This window comes from Pan troglodytes, chromosome 22, assembly GCF_028858775.2.
Source record: "Pan troglodytes isolate AG18354 chromosome 22, NHGRI_mPanTro3-v2.0_pri, whole genome shotgun sequence".
Taxonomy (NCBI): domain Eukaryota; kingdom Metazoa; phylum Chordata; class Mammalia; order Primates; family Hominidae; genus Pan; species Pan troglodytes.
Window position 1 is genome coordinate 16,093,118 of NC_072420.2, and position 23,906 is coordinate 16,117,023.

General features: G+C 39.3%; 1 protein-coding gene across 21 annotated transcripts in view; it reads right to left on the reverse strand.

Moving 5' to 3' along the window:
* Positions 1-23,014, reverse strand: part of NRIP1 (nuclear receptor interacting protein 1) — a 105,057-nt gene extending 82,043 nt beyond the window's left edge. For 7 of the 21 annotated variants that reach the window (XM_009443254.4, XM_003319015.5, XM_016938415.3 and 4 more), the window contains exons 1-2: positions 21,828-22,136; positions 544-623 (exon numbers count right to left, since the gene is read on the reverse strand). The gene's annotated coding sequence lies outside the window, so the exon portion shown is untranslated. The other 14 variants (XM_009443058.5, XM_063803735.1, XM_063803737.1 and 11 more) reach the window with 8 other exon arrangements.
* Between the last annotated feature and the right edge of the window lie 892 nt (positions 23,015-23,906).

The window sequence follows — 23,906 nt, forward strand, 5'->3', positions numbered from 1 at the left end:
ACCAATCTATCCACAAATGATAATGCAAAGAGAGAATTTCGCAAATGGATGTTCGGAGGCAAAGCCAGGTGGTCTGGCTGAGTCTGTCCACGGACTCTGATGACAGACTGATCCAAATGCAGATGGCAGCTGATCCCTACACTAGAAGGTAGAGCTGTCATAGGCAGGAAGACTTTTAAGACTGCCTGAATGTTTCAGGTATACTTCACACTGTCTTAGATAAAAAGGAACTTTATGTATCTCATTTTCATATCAAGACATTCTTTAAAATAGTTCTATAGTAGTAAAGTAAAATGTAAATACCTCAGTGTTTAAAATAGGTAAAACTGGTTTACTCTAAACCAGACGTTTTATTCGCTTACACAAAATTTTGATTTACCAAAATTGAAATATAACCTTCTTTGTGACAAATGGCAAGGTAGTTTATCCATATCTAAAAGTTAAAGAAAAATAACAAAACGTGGCATAACAGTCTTACTTTTCTACAATTGGAAAGGCTTGATAACATTTTTAAAAGTGGGGCAATGAGACAAAAGACAATACCTTCTGGCTGTGTTTCTCCCAAATGTTAAAATAATGAGTCCTGAGAACAGTTCTGAAATAGCTCACAATCCAAACACTTCCTGAAAATTAAGAGAAATAAGTGTTACTTCAAGTGCACCTTATCTCAAAGATTTGTTTTACAATGGAATTTTAACTACTAACTAAATCATCTCAAAAAACAACAAAAAAGATGTATTACAAGGTAAAAAAAAAAGTATTCATATTCTTCATGATACATGCTTTCTTTGGACATAGTTGTTGACCACATGTAACAAAACAGCTTTCATTACAGAATTATTTGCCAAAATACACTACCCAATTGTTTTTTTGTTTGTTTTTTGAGGTGGAGTCTCCCTCTGTCACCCAGGCTGGAGTGCAGTGGCGTGATCTCAGCTCACTGCAACCTCCGCCTTCCAGGTCCAAGCGATTCTCCCACCTCAGTCTCCCAAGTAGCTGGGATTATAGGTGCCCAGCACCACACCCGGCTAGTTTTTGTATTTTTAGTAGAGACGAGTTTTCGCCATGTTGGCCAGGCCGATCTCAAACTCCTGACCTCAGGTGATCCACCTGCCTCGGCCTCCCAAAGTGCTGGGATTACAGGCGTGAGCCAGCACACCCGGCCCACTACTCATCTGTTTTTATTTTACTGTAAAGATTGTCCCTATTGTCAATGATGTAAAAAGTTAATGTCAAAGATAAAGAGGAATTTCAGTCAAGGATTCTGGGAGAAAAAGTATTAGAATTATTTAACAGTCAGTGCAGAGTTTGAAACACCTCATTTCTTTTCTGTACCACTAGGAACAGAAAATGTTAAACTCAGAATTAGAACCATACTAGATATAGAATGACACTGACGTGGAAAAGTTCATACTTTCAGGAACAAAAGAGTGGATCAAAGTTTTTGGCCAGCAAGAGATGTAGCAAACAATTAAACATTGTGGTGGCTGAGGAAACTTTATTTTGGTCAACAGGCCAATGGACAGTGAAGCTAGCGGTGATAAGGGAGGTACCATGCAAACTCCCTGATACCACCATAGCAGCATTCCATTTCTATCAGCCACGCCACTTAGATCTGACTTATACTTCTAGAACTCTCAATTCCTAGCCTATAACCTATGATCAGTTCTCACAGATTATAGCTTTGAATAAAAATACATCTGTAAACCTGAATTCTAACCTCCCAAAATAAAGTAGCTATTTTTCATTTTCATTTCATTTTACTGGGGGCCCTTCAGTCTCCTTAAAACCACTTAAAGATAACAAATTGCTTAAAGTAATACTTCCCCAAAATCCAGCTCTTCACCACTATACCTGTAGGTCACTTAGTCTGTATCTTGCTTATTGTTATTCTCCCTGTGTCTGTGAGCCTTCAATACCCAGCATGGTGCAAGGTATACAGCTGATACTCAGTAAATGTCTGATAAATGACATCAATTAATCACAGAGCCTTAATCAATTAATATGCCAGGCTTAAGTAAAAAATATAAAAGAGAAGATGGTAGTTTTATATGGACCAACTACAATGAAAAATATATGCCTTTAATTACTACACACACATGCACATTCTCTCTCTCATCCACTCATTCACTGTCAGTTCTTCATCAGTAAGACTCCTCCAGTATCTTATTTCAATGCTCTCCTAATCCCCCCGGCCCAGACAATCAGCCTGGTTGGGTGGTAGGTGTCCTTTCTACCCAGATGAGTTGGGACTCTAGTGTCGCTGTCTGACGTCCTATACCAACCAGCATGGTACTCAGGCATTAATACAAGTCTCTAAGCACATAAAGGCATACCTCAGAGATATAGTGGGTTCCATTCCAGATCACTAAAATAAAGCAAATATCACAATAAAGCAAGTCACACAAGTTTTTTGGTTTCCTAGTGCATATAAAAGTTATGTTTACACTGTACTATAGTCTATTAAGTGTGCAAAAGCATTATGTCAAAACAATGTACATACCTTAGTATAAAAATACTTTATTGCTAAAAATGCTAACAATCATGTGAATCTTTAGAGAGTTTTACTCTTCAGTGGTGGACACCTTGCCTCCATATTGATGGCTGCCAAATGATCAGGCTTGTGGTTGCTGAAGGTTGGGGTCTCTGTAATGATTTCTTAAAACAAGACAACAATGAAGTTTGCCACATCGGCTGATTCTTCCTTTCACAGAATAATTCTCTGTAGCATGTAATGCTGTTTGATAGCATTTTACCCACAGTAGAATATCTTTCTAGATGGGAGTCAATCCTCTCAAACCCTGCCACTGTTTTATCAATTATGTTTACATGATATTCTAAATCCTTCGTTGTTATTTCAACAATGTTCACAGTATCTTCAATCAGGAGTAGATTCCATCTCTAGTAACTACTTTCTTTGCTCATCTATAAGGAGTAACTCCTCATCCGTCCATGTTTTCTCATGAGATTATACAAATTCAGTCACATCTTCAGGCTCCACTTCTAATTCTAGTTTCTTGCAATTTCCACCACATCTGCAGTTACTTCCTCCACTTACTTCCTCCACTGATGTCTTCAACCCGCCAAAGTTATCCATAAGGGGTGGAAGCAGCTTCTTTCAAACTCCTATTAATGTTAGTATTTTGACCTCCTCCCATTAATCACAAATGTTCTCAATGGCATCTAGAATGGTGAATCCTTTTCAGAAGGTTTACAATTGCCTTTGCCCAGATCCATCAGAGGAATCACTATCTATGGCAACTACAGCTTCACAAGATGTATTTCTTCAATAGTAAGACTTGAAAGTTGAAATTACTCCTTGATCCACAGGCTACAGAATAGATGTTGTATTAGCAGCCATGAAAATTAACATTAACTTTCTTGTACATCTCCATCAGAGCTCTTGAGTGACCAGGTGCGTGGTCAATAAACAGTAATATTTCGATAGGAATCTTTTTTTTCGGAGCAGTTGGTCTCAATAGGGGGCCTAAAATATTCAGCAAACCATGCTGTAAACAGATATTCTGTCATCCAGGCTTCTTCTTCCATTTATACAGCATAGGTAGAAGAGATTTAGTATAATTCTTAAGAGGCTTAGGATTTTTGTAATGGCCAAACATTGGTTTCCACTTCAAGTCACCAGCTGTATTATCCACTAACAAGAAAGTCAGTTTGTCCTTTGAGGTTTTGAGGCCAGGCATTGGTTTCTCCTCTCTAGCTATTAAAGTCCTAGATGGCATATTCATCCAACAGAAGGCTGTTTCATTTACACTGAAAATCTGCTGTTTAATGTAGCCATCTTCATCAATGATCTTACCTAGATCTTCTGGAAGCCTGCTGTAGCTTCTACATCAGCATTAGCTGCTTCATCGTGCACTTTTATGTTATCCAGGCAGCTTCTAACCTTAAACTTCATGAACAAACCTCTGCTAGCTTCCAACTTTTCTTCTGCAGTTTCTTCATCTCCTCTTGGCCTTTGTGGAATTAGAGTGAGGCGCTGCTCTGGATTAGGTTTTGGCTTAAGGGAATGTTATGGCTGCTTTGATTTTCTAGGCAGACTACTAAAATATTCTCCATATTAGCAATAAGGCTGTCTATTAGTCCGTTCTCACACTGCTATGAAAAAATGCCCGAGACTGGGTAATTTATAAAGGAAAGAGATTTCATTGACTCAGAGTTCCGCATTGTTGGGGAGGTCTCAGGAAACTTAAAATCATGGCAGAAGGTGAGGGGAAAGCAAGGCACCTTCTTCACAAGGCAGCAGGAAGAAGTGCCAAGCAAAGTGGGAAAAGCCTCTTATAAAACCATCAGATCTCGGCCGGGCGCGGTGGCTCACGCCTGTAATTCCAGCACTTTGGGAGGCCGAGGCAGGCAGATCACGAGGTCAGGAGACAGAGACCATCCTGGCTAACATGGTGAAACCCCATCTCTACTAAAAATCCAAAAATTAGCCAGGCGTGGTGGCGGGCGCCTGTGGTCCCAGCTACTTGGGAGGCTGAGGCGGGAGAATGGCGTGAACCCAGGAGGCGGAGCTTGCAGTGAGCTGAGACCGCGCCACTGCACTCCAGCCTGGGCGGCAGAGCGAGACTTCTTCTCAGAAATAAATAAATCATTAAAATTAAATTTAAAAACCATCAGATCTCATGAGAACTCACTATCACGAGAACAGCATGGGGGTAACTGCCTCCATGATTCAATTACCTCCTACTGGGTCCCTCCCAGGACACATGGGGAGTATAGGAACTACAATTCAAGATGAGATTTGGGTGGAGACACAGCCAAACCATATCAGGCTGCTTTGTGTTCTTATCATTCGTGTGTTCACTGGAGTAGCACTTTTAATGTCCTTTAAGAACTTTTCCTTTTACATTCACAACTTGGTGAACTGGCACAAGAGGCCTAGCTTTCAGAAGAGCTTGGCTTTTGACATGCCTTCCTCACTGAGCTTAACCTTTTCTAGCTCTTGATTTAAAGTAAGAGACCTACAACTTTTCCTTGCATTTAAATACTTAGCCATTATAGGGTTATTAATTGGCCTAATTTCAATATTGTTGTGTCTCAAGGAACAGGGAATCCCAAGGAAAGGCAGATGAGATGGGGGAACAGCCAGTCTGTAAAGCAGTCAGACCACACTGAACAAGTTCGCAGGCTGATATGGGCACAGTTCATGGTACCTCAAAACAATCACAATAGTAACATCAAAGATCACTGATTACACATCACCATGACATATATAATAATATGAAAAAGTTTTATATATTGTGAGAATTATCAAAACATGACCACAAAGACACAAACTGAAAACATGCTGTTGAGAAAATGGTACTTGCTCAACGCAGGGCTGCCACAAACCTTCAGTTTGTAAAAAACAAAATTATCTTCAAAGAGCAATAAAGTGAAGCACAATAAAATGAAGTATGCCTACACATCAGCAACACCAAAGCTACCCTACATCATTAACAGGGTATGTCACCTAAGTGTATAAGTCAAAGATATCTAGAATCTTAACTACAGGCAGGATGTTCCCAAAATCTTAGTTGACAGAAGGCATCTCCTCAAAATAGAGTTTATAATCAGACAAAAACAAACAGAACCTGAAGAGACCTCCAGGTGATTAAGGAAAAACAAAAAGCATTATCATTTCCTATTAGGACATTACTTTTTTAGGAGCTAAATAAAAACATTACCAAATCATTTTATGTAATAAAATTTAACCTTATTTTGACCTTTCTCATAAAGCAAATAAACCTCTCTATCCAATAAGGTTCCATCTGAACTATGTAAGATGATAGGCAATACCTTAATTGCATTCATTTACATGACTCTGAAACTATTCTGGGCTGAAGTCACTGACTGCAAGGTCACAGAATACAAAAAAGTAGAATGTGTGTAATTTACCAAGGAGAAATGATCCACTTAGACAGTGCGGCAGCACCTTTTCCATCCTTCATTAGGGGATACTAAATGCTTAATGCAATCAACAGGTGTAGACATCTCCATTTAAAATATATCATACAAATACAGACACACACACACGTATTCATTTTACAAATATATAAATAACACTAAAATATATATTTGAATAAGTCCATCATATATTATGGTTTTCTTCTTAAAATTAATCTGCCTAAATAAAGAACAATTCTATACCCTAATAGCATTTAGAAGCAAAATACAATATAGGGCCATTATTTTCCCATTGTCTTATAAAATTTCTAACACCTAATATTCAGGTTACAAAGCTATAGTTATAGGAAAAGAATTTAAAACACAGGATGCCAAGTGTGTTAAGAGTTCTTGCTTTCATTTTTTATAACCTAAACAAGAATATATTCAACTAATTTGCTTAGAGAAGCATAGTTTACATGTCTCAAATCCAATAATACTATATTAATAAAAGAAAAGAGGTACAATAGATTGACAGATTAACAATCATAGATTACAGGGGATAATGTGTATTCTCCAAAACCTCAAGAGTATATCAAAACACACACACACAAAAGTTAACCCTACAAATTATTTCCCTTTAGCTTTGTAAAATGCAATTGTAACACAAACAAGGTATTATTGACACTTGAAGTTACTGGAGAAAAGAGAAGGAACTCAAAAGAATAGGATTTAGGGTACTTTTTAAATGTTTATAATATTAGTACATATGCAGACTGTGAAGTATTTGTTTCAGGTTTAATACAACATCACCAAAAGATTCATTTAAACAGTTTCCACACATTAAATTAGGTAAATCTCTCACATTTAATTTACTATCCAAGCACTTTTACACTACTCAAGCCAATCTTTTGCAACTTACAAATGATTTAATGAAAAAGAAGCAATGATATTATAAAATTCATGCTTCTTCACTTTCTCTCCCTATAGAGAAGGGCAAAACTTTTTTTACGTAAATCTATATTAGATCCAAATCATTTCAAGAGATGCTACTCCACAAAGAACACATAGATGGACATATATTTAATTAATATATTCCTAAAAAACTTCAATACATGATGTCACTTTGTCCTTTGTAAATGAGAAATAAAATTTCTCAATGTCTTTTTATAAGTTAAGCCAATTCACTTTGGATTAGCTTAGTTTTAAAATAAATGCATACATATACATAATAAAATACTAATTCCTATTGTTATCTACATATAACTTTCAGTGACCACATCTTGGTATTTTAATTTTCTTTCTATAAGAAACAATTCAGGGTCAGACATGAAATATATGTGTGTAACTAGGTAACAGGCAATTTTTGGTTCATATTCTTTGACAAGGATAAGCTATTGAGACCAATCAGAACCTTCCAATGTGTTTCCAATGTTCTTGGCTACATTTCTATTTAAACTCAAACCTCAGGAAGAATATAATCTGTTAAGATAACTTTTGTTTTTCTCAAACATTCTCTCTCTGCCTATCCCAAAAGAATCAATCAGTGCTTTATGTTACTAAGTTCACTGATTATGAGGACAATATCTGAAGATTTCATACACATAATATTGGGATCTTCCCTTTCCTTGAATTTCAGAATATGTTGGAGCCAATTTCTATAACCAAAACGTAGTATTTGTGTATCTTTAAATGAGCTACAATCCAGAACTGAAAATGAACTATACTAATGGCATCGCACTTAACAACTTTCAATGAAGAAAGAAATAGGTTAGAGTCTAAGTTCAAACACACTTCAAACTCACGTGACCACAGTAAATCCCACCCTTAAAGCAAGTACATATGTGTGTATTGTTTATGTTTCTTATTTTCTGTATATTATGATGGTTTTGACTCCTTTCTGGCTGGGAAGAGATTGCCCCTCTAGGGGCCAGCCAATGCTTAGAGAAGGCAAAGGACTCAGCGTGCCTTTCACATGCAAACTAAACAATCCACAGCCATACCTCCTCTACCTGACCCATACACCCAGGAGGCAATATTCCCCTGCCTGGTATCTACCAGGCAAACTAGGGATCACTCTTACAGTTTAGAGCCTGTGTACCTATAACTTATTCAAAGCTACTATTATTATACACCTATAGCTTATTAGTAGTAGTAGCAGTAGCATTTACCTACAGCTAATGCAAACTAGCTAATCCTAAACTTGGTTACCCGCCCTGCCTTGCCTTTCCCACAGATACTCCAGAAACGGCTGCAGCCCGGTCTCTCTTCTAGCTCCTGCCCCTTTGGCCCCTAGACCAACACTGGGGCTTTCTCATGTGGCCCTGAATGGCATGCTGTGCCTCCGAGAACTCATGAGTATAATAAACTTTGTTTTCCTGAGCCCCTCCTGTGTCTCCTTTTCACATGCACCTGACTGACCACATAAAAGAACACAGAACTCTGTGTGTGTGTTCGCGTGTGTGTGTGTGCGCGTGTGTGTGTCATTTTCATTTTATTTTCCCTTGTTCAGGTGGTCAATAAAAAATTATTACACCTTTAAAAAGAGGTACCTAAATAAACAAACCTACCAATTCTGTATGCAGAATTAAATCCTGGACTGGCAGTGTTGCTCAGATAACACTCAGAAAAGAACAATGTGACTGAAACTGTAAGGAACAGGTCAAAAACACTCCATTTAAAATGTGAACACCTGCTACAGAATATTTTGATTCACAAGTCCATCTAGGAAATATTTTTCTTCCTCCCTCACCTGTTCCCCCACCTATCTTGCATTCAACACCATAAACAGCACTTATCCCCCATTATAAAACAGTTGACGGTTAAAACAATGAGCCAACCAAGAAAGTATAATATTCTATAACTGACATTTACTGCATTGGCCTTGGACTTCTAATCTTTACCAGACGGGCACACAAATCAATCCATCAGCTCATAAAGGTGTGCTTTTTTAACCTCTAAAACAGATGGGATTGGCCAGAAGTGTCTGGCATGTCAAACTGCTAATCACTGCTGCCCTTTGCACAAAATAACCCACTTAAGTTGAGGCATGGTTGCACTGTAACCGACATTAGTCTGTGGGAAACCCATTTAACTGTCACACACTCCTGCCACTCCTGCTCTCCCTTAATTAAGCCTAATGCCTTATGCTTTGACCTTTTGTTCTAGCCTATTAACCCTATCTAGTACAAGTTCAATTATGTTAAGCTAAAAACTTTGCTGTAAAATATTAAATGCCAAGCTCAAAAAATCATAAGGGACATCCTCTCAGCCCTAAGTTCTATTCACCCTGATACTCAATACATTTGAAAGTAAAACCTCACTTTCGAACTAACGCTGATACTGAAGCAAGGAGATGTTGAATGACTCACCCATTTCATAGCTTTTCCGTGGCAAAGCCTCACTAAAACCTATCTAATCCCTAGCTCCAATTCTTTAATCTCCATGGTGCTTCTGATTAATAGTTAAACCACCCGGAAGTATGTTAAGGATACTAACATTTTCACCCCGAAGTATTATCCTTCGCCATGCTCTAGAATATGCTATGCAAAGAGGCCTAAAACAAAATAAACTGCGACTTCAGCAGCTGAGAAGTAATGATTCCTTTCCCCTCCCACTCATCAAAACTTCCTATCCTATCCCCTCACTACTTTTTTTCCTTTTTAAAAGTAACAATGGTCATTGAGAACTACTAAATCCTGCAACACTCACAAGGTAGTATGTACAACCACAATTTTCCCCCGCGGTACTTCACTGAAGTATTCAATACAGCCAATGACTTAAACTACAGAAGGTAATTACAACTTGCTACTTATCCTCACTGGACAAATTCACGCAGCATATCTTTTCAAATACGTCTTTTTTACACCTATATGCATATGAATTGCTGTTCACATTTACCAGAATTCCAAAAAACAGAATGAAAAACACTTCCTAATTCACTGTAAAATAAAACAAAACGTAGTCCAAAGTAACATGCTATCATTAAAGATAGTTTTACCACAGTGATGTATACTGTTATTTTTCCTTCCATTTACTTCATACAATTAAAAAAAGGTTCCTACCACTCTCACTGTGACACATAAACAACTTAAAGATCAGTAACATAAAACAAAATTTGAATTTCTGACTGGTATAAAGAAATCCATATTAATTTTAGATTTTCAAAAGATTTAAAGTCAGATTTTAATTTTACTTTTGTTGACTGCCCAAAGGCCCATTTTTACCTATTCTCAATATTAACAAATATTGTCAGCTTTTGCCTTTAGCAACCCTAAACTTTACAGTTTTAAAGTAACATGCCATTAAACAGAATATACAATGATTTTGCAAAAGCAAGATCATTTAGAGTACTGCCAAAACAATGAATAATCTCAATGAGATAATTTATTAAAGGAGGAAAAAAGAGAACGAGAGTTTAAAATTCACAGTGAATGTGTTTGTGTTGTTAGAGTGATGCCTGCAAAGGAAAGCATTCCTTGGCATTATCGGGAGGAATACCCATGGATGTGTAAAATGTAAAATAAATAGATAGATGTATGGTCAAAGCTAAGCAAACACTTGTATCAGGGGCAACTACCAGGAACTTTAGTTTTATTCACCCTTTTCATTGCAAAGGATAATAGTGTTAATTTTGATCAGATGTCATGCCTTAGCTACAACTTTTAGTTCATGAAATAGAAATTAAGTTTGGGTGTCTGCTGAGGAATCCAACAGTGGGAAATTCACACTCACAACTAATTTATAGAAATTCACACATTTCTATAACATACCGACTGACACTAATGAACAATGAGGGAAAAAATTGTTCAGGAATTCAGGATAAGTAAGCACTGGAGGAAAGCACACAGTAGAACATAGTGCATAAATAGTAAATGTGCTCATTTTTCTGCCCTTTTACTTCATATATTAGTCCATTAGCTTGTTCCTTTTTGCTATGATTTACAAGCAGGTGAATACACAGAAATATGAGCCAAAAGAAATATACTGTCAAATACTCATGAAGTTACCTTTGTTAAACAAAAAAGAAACAACAAACAACTTTGTCTTCACAAAGCAAGAAACTAGGTTAAAGTTATTTCAAGAGCATCTGTTAAAAATCAGTGTTATAAATATATATCCATATAATTTATTTTCTATTAGCATTTTAAAATAAATTTCTCGTCTAGAAATCTCTGAGCTCCATTTCAAAATAATTTTATTTTCTGTCTCTTAACAGCAGTTATTAATGTAGTTGAATATGACTCTTAGAAAAGAGTCAGGAAATTCACCTTCAGTGAAGAGCAAATCCTAATTTTTAAAACATAGATGGGCTTCATATACTACTTAATCCCATAACTTACCAAGTTCTGAATCATCAACTGTTCTTGATACCCTCTTAACTTTTAAGGTTACTGCACACCAAAATTAACTCTGGATGTGAAATGTTAAGATTTCCACCTTACCAAGCCGTCAAATCCAAGGCAGTTAAGTGTGCCCAGCTGGTGGGTCCCTTTGACTATAGGAAGTGATGCTAAGGAAACTGCCTAGTAGGCTCCAGAAATATTTTTATTCATTTCCTTACAAAAAAAATGTTGCCCCCAAAGATTTTGCTAAACATGTTTTCTAATATAATTTGTGTATTACTGAAGAAATGTAATATTACAAAACAAATTATTTCAAGTACCAATTAATTATAATGTCAATAACAGTCAGTTTCACTTTTTCCCTCATAATTAGTATGCCTGGAAAGAAGAAGATACATTTTAAGGAAAAAATATTGTTCCTTTTAAAAGTCCTAATTTAAACAGACTAAAGAAAAAACGTGGAAGAGCTTCCATTATTCATAAGTTACACATAATAATTAACGACTGCTATGCATAAATACATAAAGGTTCTACTGCTGTGCCAAATTTTGCCAGCGGTTGGGACTGGTACAGTTCAATTTAACAAATGCTTATAGACATCCTTCTGTGTGCCAGACACTTACAGGCCCAACAGTACACTGATGAATAAGCTCCAATTCATGGAGTTCTACCAAGGAAAACAGCTATAACACAAGTTTAACTTTTACAATCAGGGCGTACACAAAACTGTGAAAGAAAATCTGATCTTGTTAGAGGCTTGGGGACAGAAGTAAGCCTACAAACTCCCTTGCCCACTGTCCCATGAGGGAGAATATTCCTTTCCAATCTGTTTCACCAACATCAGGAACGTGGCCAGTGTGTGGTCCATGAAAAGGTCTACACATAGGTTTCTTCTCTCTTGCTCTCTTTTCTAGGGGTGTAGACCAACGTGCACTTGGGTTCATGGCACATTATCACCACTGGGCCACACAGGGCCCCCTCATCTTATTTGTTACCTTTCTCAAGAGAATAGAGGAATGGGGTCCATAAACTTTGAGATATGTTTCCAGTTGAACCAACAGACCCAACCACCTACATTAATGGTGTTGGAATACTACTCATCAGTAAAAAGTAGAGATGGCCTGTGAGTGTTCTGGTCAACTAAAGGTATCTGGCTCTCTTTGTCTGCAAATAAATAGCAAGTCTCCCTACTTCTTTTTAAATAAAATTCCAAATGTACGTAACATGTAAAACAATGCCACTGCATGAACATGTACATAACTGTACTATTCTTTTTTAAAATTCTCAGCCTGGCAATTACATTTCAAGTACTAGAATATTCAACAAATCCTAAGACTTTTATGAAGACCACGAGAAGAAAATAAGGTACTAGAACAAAAGTGATGCAGCCAGCCAATTCTCGTTTCATGTCTCAAGACCCAGTTCTTATTATTATAGATCCCTTTGTGGGGTTAGCTTGGATTTTACTGCGGGATCCATCACCAAAGGTTATTAACTATTCCTTAACACCTGGTACACAAACCCCTCTTTCTGAGACTGCTTTGACAAAAATAAACAAAAAAGTGTGAAATAAATCAAGATTTGACTGACCATCCTAGGTCTACCCAACTGCTAGCTGAATGACTTTCAAAACGTCTTTAAATTCTTAAGGACTCAATTTCTTCCTCCGTAAAATGCAGATAGTAACTGTTTTGGGCATTTTAACTTAACAGCAATAACAAAAACTACAGGAAGATAAGTAATTATTGACCCCATTGTATCACATGGATCCCCTGGCAATTAAAAAAAAAGATGAATGAGATATTAAGAAATAAAAAGGAAAACAAAGTAAAGACAAAACAGAAATAAAGAAGGAGACCCAAAAGGAAAGAAAATGGCACATAAGCACTAAATGGTAGCATTTTATCATTATTTTATTTATAGTCTACACTAACTGTGTGCTCTTCCATACAAAAGATGCATCTAAAAACCAACTTGTTTGATAAATGGGTGGAGGACAAGGTGCCTCTAAGATAGGTGTGCTTAAATCCAGAGCAGCCATAGCTTTTATCAAATTCTCTTCCAACCTGAAAAATCTAACGATTCTATGAAATAACTTCAATTTGTGAAAGCCCAAGCAAAAGAAATTCAAAGTTAAAAAAAAAAAAAAAATGTGACTTTGACTCAGGTCAGTCAAGTATTACCAGGATATATAAAAGTAGATTTTTAGCAATACAGTTAACAATGGGTCTTGCCACAATAATAGCAAACATCCAGATATTGGAAAGGAATCAGATGGTAAATTTAAAAAAGACTGTTTTCAATCCTTATATTTGGCATCACATAGATTCTGTGTATTTTAATTCTTTTTTTTTTAAAAAGCATGGATCAGTTAAGGAAATAATATAAGTTCATTCTGATCTTTAGGAAGACATTCTTCCCCCCATATTGTTCACTTTGACAATTTCTCTTTTTTCTTATTTGGCCAAAATATAACGTATTCTCTAAACAAAACACAGATGTTTCCTTTGCAGCTTTTATACAAATCTCTTGCTTTTCCAACATGATTTGGCAACTCAAAATCCAAAGCACCCTAGAAAATATTATGTTTACACGTCTTATTATTCATCTTTGTGTCTCCAATATAGTTTCAATTTGACTATACCTTTCAGTGTATAGGGAACCACTCAGCTTGAATCTTTTAGGTTCAAAATTCCATAAATTTTAAATGAGGCAAGTAAAAGGAGGTGGAGAAGCTCATAACTCCATTTCTTATGGCTTTAACAATAAAAGCACGTACCTGGTATGTACTTAAAAATGTACTATGTGCCACAAAGCTCCCCCACTCAACAATCTCCCTCCTGACACAGTCTACTCTCAAAATAAAGTCAACTACTCCTCATCTCTCTACTTCCACTTCCTTCCAATTCACAAATACATTGTTAATTTCCTCTTTGTATTTCAGAGAGCAGTTTATCAGCACAGGATAGTCTTTAACAAAATTGTTGTGAGTCAAGATAGGGTAATTAAAAAAAAATCATGTTAAGAACTGTTAATAGTCAAGAGTTGTAACTTTTCAACCAGGAAGAGCTACGGTTCTGAATTTGCTACAACTGCTCCTTGAAGTGGACAAACATAACTAGCCTTGGGAACACTCAGTTTAAGACCATGACAAGCTATTTCAATGAATTATATAAAGAAACATAGTTGCTTTCACTGCCTCAAATAACACCGCAGTAATTCTGTGATACACTTCAGAAGAGTTAGCATTGGAGGGAAAAGAGCCTGTGCCGCAGCCCTTGGTGACTACATTTCCCTCCAGCGCAATGCAGGCAGCAGGACATCAGCGCTTTGAGAACTAGCATAAGCTGCTGCAGAATCATCGACTGGCAACAATGTGCCTTCCCAGAGAGCCTGGTCTTGGAGAATCCAGGCTATGAGGCTTGCAAATGCTGCATAAGTTTTATGGCTACCAGGTTGGGAGCAAGGTTTTTTAACGGCTTCCTGAATGTCAGATGGCAACTGGTTTTTTCTTCAAACAATGGCATATTCTTTAAGAAAATCAAATTATCAATGAAATTTGCCATGTGACCACAGGCAAGTTAACTATTCTTGCATTTTTCAGACTAGGTTTCCTTATCTCTAAACTAGAGAAAATGATACCTATATGTCACAGGGGAACTGGAAGGATTAAAAGACAAAATGTGTGTAAAGCTTCCAGCACAATGTCTGGCACAAAACGGTTGCCCCAAAAAGTTCAATACTCTTCCTTTCCCTGCTCCCCCTCCCAACAAAACAGGAAAAGGCAACAGCCAAGTAACTAAACAACTTCTTAATATTCCAAGTTTCTACCCAATCATCTCTTCTTCTTTTAAAAACACAGGCTTGAAATCTTTACTGTTTACTGTCAACAACGGCATATACTGCTGTATAGTCAGAATTTTAGAATTTAGAAATCAAATATAACCCCCTTATTCAACAGATGCTGCCGGGGGAGATAAAAGGGCTTTCCTTTTATCTGTATCATCTTGATTTAGTAACAGAACCTAAACTCGAAAAATAAACGTGGAATAACAGGAATACTATTTTTTAACATGTTTTTCAAAAATCAAACCTGAGCCTACATAACCCATTGTGCAAACAGTCCCTTTAGGAGAAAAACTGCAACTGTGATTAATTTCTCTCAAGAATATTTATATCCCATTTGGAGAGTTTCACATGTTTCCAAACATATTTTCTTGATGTCCTCCATGTCACTGTGTATTCTCTCCTTCCCTTAATTTGTTTCTTTTCCAGTGTATAAATCTATTGCTCTATTATAGATTATTATAATATAAACTCATAAATTCAGGAATTTAAAAAAATCTTTAAAAGCATGCTTCTCAGAAATCATTACACTCTGTTAAACACTTGCTATCTCTCAACTTCTAGATAGATTCCTCAAGAGAGAAGTCCTTTTTTCATTCTGAACTTCTAATTCTCAAATTTTGATTGTGTCCTGTTAGTTACCAAACACACCATTATACTACTACTCTCATTTCAATATTGTACATAAACGATTCCCCATCTTACTAATGAAATGCTTTTTTAAAGCAGTAACATATTTAACATGTGCACATGTTATGAAGAGTATAGGCAAACTCAACTATTAAAAACATGTAACTATAAGGAAAGCCATCTTAGTCACTATATGTGACTACAGCTAAGCTTTTCTCTTAAGTATCTAAAGCAAATCACCAGACTTTTACATAGTACCCTCACACAGCTAGATAAGAAAGTAAAAGTAAAATAATGAAAGCAGACTCTAAACAGCAGAAGCTCCAAACTCCTTAGTTTCTCTGTTGTGCTCAATCCTTTAGCAAATTACAGGCCTGAAAACAAGGAGTAGCTCTATCACTTAACAAGTGACTAAGGAATGACTTTGTTAATTAGAAGTCCAAGGGTGAGAGGCTCCTTTCCACCAAAGCTCTGAATAAACACCAACATCAGGTCAACCAGAGTTGTCTTGGTCCCAGGAGTAGCTTAAGCTGATGACTCAAATTCCCAGCAGAATTCTAGTTTAATATTTATTGAAACTCTGAGCTTAGTCACACAGTGACTTGGAATTTAAGGCACATGGGGTCTCTTCTTTCCATCCTTAAAGATATTTTTGCTAAGTGACACAAAGTTAAAGAGGCAAGATGGGTTTTAATTTAGAGTTTTTATTCCCTGAGGTGTAAGAAATTAAAATTTTATTTTCTGGGGAGAGTGAACCATACTAGCTCTGAATTTCAAACACAACTATTAACCCTGTCAGAGAATTCTATTATCAAGTTTTACAAAACTGTTTATTATTATTCTTATTATTATTTGCTACCCCAGCCCTATGTATTGAAAGTGGAAAGAAGGAAGGGAGGGAAGGAGGGAAGGAGGGAAGGAGAATGGATGAATAGATGTATGTCACAATCACCTTTCTAGCCAAAGCTGCAACATATGCTGGAGTTCTTGAAATTATTTCAACCAAAAAAAGAATCACAGGACTCATAATTTGTTTAGCAGGTAATTATTTGCCCCATTATCTTCAAGAACAATCTATCTTAAAACTGTGTATAGCTTTTTAAGAAATCTTAATACTAAGAGGATCCTTTTCTTCATAACCCCAAAGAGTGTTTTCTTCCTCTATTTTTGAACTGCCAGCCTTCTCAATTCTTTAAATCTGATTCACATTATACTACTTTTAGAGTTCTAGGCTAAATGTTTATCCATAGCATGATTCAAGGTATTAATTTCAACAAAATACTAATATAATGATAAAATGTATCACATTTATTTTCAACTCTTTCCTATTCTTCTGTTTTAAGAACTTAAGGAAAAATATTTTATGTTTCGGGTGCATTTTGATAAGCTAAAATACCACAACTTTTGTAATTCTTCATTTGTAATATTTGCAAGATAGTGTAGGGATCAATTTGAATTTCAAGGTTCATGATAAAGAGTATGTACCATAACAGTGAGAAAAGTTAGTATAAATTCCTACTCATCTCAGTTTCTATATTTATTGCGACAAATTAAAACTGCATTTCATAACTCGTAGTAAAACAAAAGGAAAGTTCTGTTTTAAATAAACTCCAACCTTCGGAATCCTATACATTCAGTATCCATCAACCTGAACACTAAATTTCAAGAAAAAACAACAGATGGGCATCCATATAATAGTTTGCAAAGAAACCCTGATAAGACTTCAGGAGTTTCTGTGGTCTCTATTTTCCCCCTACCATGAATCATAGGTAATGTGCTTAAATAAAGCATTCTTTCTGCAGTTATTTACATGTTTATCTTTATCAGAGATCCTATAAAAGAATTATCCAGTTCACCACCCAAACTTTAGCACTCAGAACACGGTTTTCCCTGTTGATGAAGACCCTTGTAAAATTCCAGATCTTAAAAGATTAAAGAAAATGTGATCTAATATTAATTCATTTTCCTCCAAAGTATAACTCCTGATTCCATGCTGGTACCCAATTTTGATCCTCTACTTTAAAGATATCTCAGAGACATTCAAAACAAAGTGTGAACATGCACAAAAGGGGAACTTGTCGTTTCTCTCCCTCAAACAACCACTATTTATATAATATTGCTGGCCTCCTAAAAGAGAATAGAATCCATTACCATCAGCAATTCATGTCTCTGCTTCAGCATCAGATGCAAACAGGATACAGAAACTAGATCTCTCTCCTCCATTTACTTTTTGTTCATTCCAACCTCTCGACATAATCTTCAGTTCCATTCCAATGGCCTGTTTCACCATCTGACACTCCTGGTTTTTACCTTCTCAAGTCTTAGTGGCCATAGTGGTGTTACATTTCTCTAATTGTTGTGTTATCTAAATACTACAGGATGAGCCTGCTCATTCCCCCTCCCCCAAAAGTCCCTGAAAAAACTACAACTTAAGGAAATGCAACTTGAACCTTTTTAGTTCACAGATTCAAACTCATATCCTGCAAGACCCTAGCATATCTTGTTGAAAATTTTCTTTGACTTTTCAACAGTAGTCAAGGTTATTTTAATGAAAATATTTCTCCAGTTGGAAGACATGGGTATACAGGACTTTGCTAGAACGGCAAATGCTTTTTCCCAGTCTTCATCCGTGTAACAGTAAATCATTATTAAACAAACACACAGAACAAAACCCACTCTGATTGTGTATCAATCACCTGAAGGGGCAGAAGGGAAAAGTACAAGAGTGAAGAAACTTCTCCCCAGCCACAGCCAAGAAGGAACGCTGCAACTAAGGCACTTTTCATGGAAGAAAATATCCAAAGATCTAGACACTGTTTATTTTAGAAAAGGGGAAGAGAGCAAGGGAGGGAGGGAAACGGTAGGGAAGGGACTAGAACTCCTCTTCTCTTACTAACCTACATTAAAAACTAATTGTATCAAGCAATCTCAAATGCGAAAAGCAAAACTGACCCTAGCACAATTTAAAGTGAATAATGTTTTCCTTGACAAAAATTCGGTATTTTAAACTCATTCTGAGCAAAATTATCTTTTAACCTGATACACCAAACTATTACTGCTTTTCCCAAACAACAGTTAGAACATGAGCTTTTGAGTTTCTTACATTCTTTACGTTTTAAAATTAAAAGCCAAATTCCTTTAACCTCATATATCCTAAGCCACTCTGATTTAAAATTACTTCTATGTCATTGTCTTCTAGCATTGGTCTGCAATAGAATCTGTGCAATTAACAATAATCTTCTTCCCTCTGATCTTTCTAGAGTCAAGGATGGCATATCTCCTTATCTTATTTGTTCCATTAGATTGGCATATTTTGCCTCATCTGTCACCTTCTATCAAACTCTGCTTTCAGATATGCGTTAATTCATTTTTAGTTGTCCTCAATGTTCTAAAATAGTGATGTTTGACAGAATTAATACAGTGCTCTAGTTCTTTCTGTTCAACTGGTATTTAATTAAAGATCTTGGAGGCCATCTTTCTCTCAGGCTACACCACTTAAAGGAGGAACATTACTTCCTCCATGGACAATGTGATAAGCCACATGGCAACAAAGCTGCCTCCCTAAGGTCTCTCATTTAATAGACTGCTTTACCACATATAAACTACCAGCAAAACAGATTATCACTTTAATTCACATTGATTTTACTTTTCATATCTCTGAATCACAACTCTGTCATGGGCTGCGTTCTCTCTTAACTTCTGAATTTCCAGAATTTCTGTAGTTGTAATGCTCTCCTGTATTTTTGCTTTTGTTTCATCTGGACTTCAAAAAGTTCTAATGGCATCTGACTGGGAAGATTTCTTGAATCTCTGATAACAACGCAGAAGTCTTTAAGCAATCAGAACTGCCTTGGCGCACCAACTGAAAACTCCGTTTTAAAATCTTCTGAATTAACATCTTTTGGAGAATAGCCCACTCAACTTGATATGTCATAATTTTCAATTCTAAAGGTGGCACGGATAATTTAAATTGGCACTTGCTATTTATTACTTAAATAATTGTTCTCTTGGACGGGCTTTTGAAAGCTAGTACTTCTTAATCATTTTCGACTATATCAGAACTGTAACAGACATGTCAATTTAAGCAAACTTCATGAGCAATAAACTAACAAACAGACTCTAGGTGGTGGTATAGGTTATTTTTTATCATGATGTTTTGCACTTATAACTGCAAGAGTCAGAAAAGCCTTTAGTCTCTTCACACACTTCTTTAGTGCAAAGTTAACAATATTTTAGGGTGTTAAAATTAGCAAAATCCAAGTTCTGCAGAGTTTAGAAACACATGTAAAAGAGGCATTAAACCTGGTTTTCAACTAACTTCCCACAGGCATTAAACCTGGTTTTTCAACTAACTCATTCGAATAAAATCAACAACGAACAGTCCTTTTTTTTTTTCTGTTATGTTCTGATGTATATTTTACTCACACTCCTAGGGCACTTTTAAAGGTAAGTTTGGAAAGAGGTCTTTCTCCACCAGAGTATGAAACAGACTAGAGCAACCAATCCTACAACCTGCAGGGCAGTAGCCGCTCCACTAATTGATTCTCCTTCTTTGTCTCTAGGAACTATGCCCAGGCAGAAAAAAAGTTACTGTAGGTGATGAAGCCAGTGCTCCCTGAACCAAATAAACCCTATCGACGTTACCGAACTGCTGGGCAAAACCAGAGCAACTCACTTACTTGGAAGGTGAAAAACACTTCAACATACTCCAGGCGGCAACCGACACTTAGGGGCCAGGCAGATGAAACACCATTTGTTTAAAAAGTCTATTATTTCACTGTCTCTTCAACAAAGGTGGAAAACTGATGATTAAACACTGAATAATGCCACCCACTTACTAAACCTATGATTCACTAATAAGCAGGTTCAATGCAATTCATAACTTTAAAGAATGAATTACCGAAGCCCCTTGCTTCACAAATACCCCCAAGAAACAGAAAGAGCATTCATCACATATAACCCGACAACCATTTTTACTATGGACACCTACAGATGGCTTCTCTTCCTCTAAGGACACAATTTCCTTCACAATCCCACATGTAATCATTTACAATACCAGAAACAAACTCCAACTCAGTTCCACCAACTGGGTTTTTAAAAATCCTTGTGCCTAAGAACGTCTTTTTTCCCCAAAGTAAAATGTGCCATTAAAAAATATTTTTAAAACGCAAAAGTGCTTATCATTCCGTACTTCTTTTACTACCTTCAGCAGCCAATTATTGACGTGATAAAAGGTAGAAACTCCTGGAATGCTTCAGAGATCAACATGTGTCACAGACTCCCAGCCTGTCCGCCTCTAAGACACAGTTGGTTCCTTTGTTCCTTCAGACTGAACACCAACTCCTGATTAAAATTGGGAAACTACTTTGGAAGGGATGGGAGGGTCTGCAGAATACGTCCACGGAAACCTTCATAAAACAATATTCAATCGTAATAAGGTGGACACAGAAGAAGGGAGAAAAGGCAGCCTCCCGGACTTCCACCGGGCTCACCCTAAATGGGAGCCGGCCCCTGGCTCCTGGTAAAATGATGGCTGAGGCCTCGGGTCCGTGAGCCTCGCCATCGGGAGGGGACCGCGAGTGCGGGCAGAGCGGGCCCGGGGTCGGGTGGGGGCCGGGCGAGCTGTCCCTTTTCCTATTCACTATCCCAGCCGGGTATCCAGCGAGCACGGAGCAGGGAGGCACCCAGGCGAAAGGCGCCGCCCAGGATCCGGCTGGACAGCAGGACCGAGAGAGACGAGGCGAGCGGTGCCCGGGGTTCGGGACCGAGAGGGCAAGCGAGCGGGGGCAACCCCGACCCGGCCCCCCGAGCCCCCGTGTCCGGCTCCGCGCAGGGGCCACGCGACGGCCGCCCCCTTGCCCAGAACTGGCACGGACGGGCGGGCCGACCCGGGGCCACTCCACAACTTGCCGGCCCGCCGCCCCGGCACCCCGCGAGAACCCGGAGACTCGAACCAGGCAGCAGAGGCAGGATTTCCCCGGAAACGCGCCCTCCCCGCCGCCCCGACGCCCCCGCGGCCCTGCCAGCCAAGCCAGAGCCGACGCGGGCCGCGCTCCCGGGCCGTTTCCGGCGGCGCCGGCGGCCGCTACTCCTGGCGCCCTGGCCGCGGCCGTCACTCACCCCAGGCCGCCGCGGCTCCCAGCCTCCGGCTCCGTCAGGCTCGGTCCGCGAAGGCGCCTGCCGCCCCGTCCTGGCCCGGCGCCCCGGCGAGCTCTTCCCTCCGACCAGCGGCGCTCACGGCGCAGCGGCGGACGCGAGGCCACGGGCGGACGGGCGCGCGCGGGTGGCGGGCGGGCGTGGGGCCGGGTCGTCCCTGCGCCTCGCCGCCGCCGCCTCCCGAGTTCGGGGCTCTGCTGCAATGTCTGCGAGGCTGACTTTGAGCGCCTCGCTCACCGCCCGCCCGCAGCCGCGCTCCTCCCTCCGCCGCCGAGTCCGCCGCGGCCCAGTCCCTCCCCTCGCCGCCCCACGCCATTCAGCTCTTCAGCCAAGTTTCTTAACCCTTTTCTCCCCCTCCCTCCCATTGTCACCCGGTCAGGAGGAAGCCGCGCGGATCCGGGCGGCTCACAGGAGCTGCGGAACCCCCTCTGTTTCGTGGATTTCCTCCTCGCCTGCTCTCCGGGTGGCCCAGACGGGGCTGCAAGACCCGGAGGCAGCGAGAGGACCGCGTCCCCGAGAGAGGGGCTGCACGGCGCGCCCGGGCCGTCCCCCGGGCCCCCAGCTCTGTCCAGCCGCCCGCGACCGCTGCAGGCGCCTGGACAGCTCCTCCTGGGGACCCGGGAAAGCGCTCTTGGGACCCAGGCCGAATGCTCCCGTTTGGGCACAGCCTGGGGGCCGGGGCGCCCCAGACGCTCCAGGGTCCCCGCCTGCCTTAAGCGTCTACCTCCTCCCCTTCACCCCACAACACGCGCTCTCTGGGCCCCCTTTCACCCACCCACCCCCAATTTCTATCTCCTTGTAATCTGTGTGTCCTGCTTTAATGTTGGGGGGCACGGGCGCGAACTCTGGGTCACTTTGACCCCACGCCCAGCACGTAGTAGGCGCCCAGCACTCGTGTGGAGCGACTCTGGGAGGAAAACTAGGAAGGAGACCTGAGGAGCGCCCCGCTCAGCTCCCTGGACAGACGTAGGACCCAGGAGCAGGGTTAATCCTCGGCTGCTTTGTCACTGCGAAGTCTCCAGCGGAGTCTGTCAGCCAATCTGCATCATCCCCGGGAAGGATCTGACCCAACAAGACAAGGGAAAAGGAGCAGGGCTGCTACTTCTTCAGCAGCTCTCCTCGGTTCGGTCTCCGAATAAGAAATAACAATTACATCACGAGGCCGGGGCGGCAGCGCGGTGGAGCCTCTCGGTTTCCTGCAGCCTAATCTCACTGAACCCGCCTCTAAATTGGGGGGGCTACAGATTGGTGAAACGAGAAAGTGGAGGGAGGAGAGAGTCATATGAAACCATAATTTCCCCTTATCCTTGTATTTGCTGTTTGAAAAATCGTATCCTCAACGCTCCCCAGACATCTCACTAGAACTATTAACACCCCCTCAACACCTCCCCAGATGTCAGGTTTCTTTTTGACTTGAGCATCTAGCATTTACTAATTCGCCATGAAAAAAATTACCAGGGGAAACGAGTGTTGTTGCTGAAATTGTTTTTGCTTGACACAAAAAAGCTAAAGTACAGCTTAGTCTCACCCGAAATTCTGAAACGGCATGCCTGTGTTAAAACACTTATTACATAAGACAAATGAGCCGATGAGGCACTCCATTCTTATATGTAGGTTTTCATATCCTGAGGAATTTGATAGCATTTGGAAATGAAGTTGCTAATGCGCTTAGAAAACAAAAACTATCCAAGTCACGAAACTGTATTCTGTGCCTGTTATGTAATGGCTGTATTGTGTATTGCAAATTTCACTTAACCTTTAAAAAATATGAATGAGAGTTTTAGAATACTGTCACAGTCTTGAAAGTGAAAGCAATTTTTCAAATTAATGCTTAATAAATTCGGCACCTAGCACAGTGCCGGGCACATAGTGCCAATGTTTTCCTTAGTGGCAATGGCACATTTTCAAACAATTATTTTTCATCACCCTAGTGATTGAACTATGCAATCTGTTGCCATTTTATATAGTTAAACCTCATATAATATAATACCATATTATTTGCATATACCACAATTCAAAATCTGCTCTAGGCAAATTAGTAAA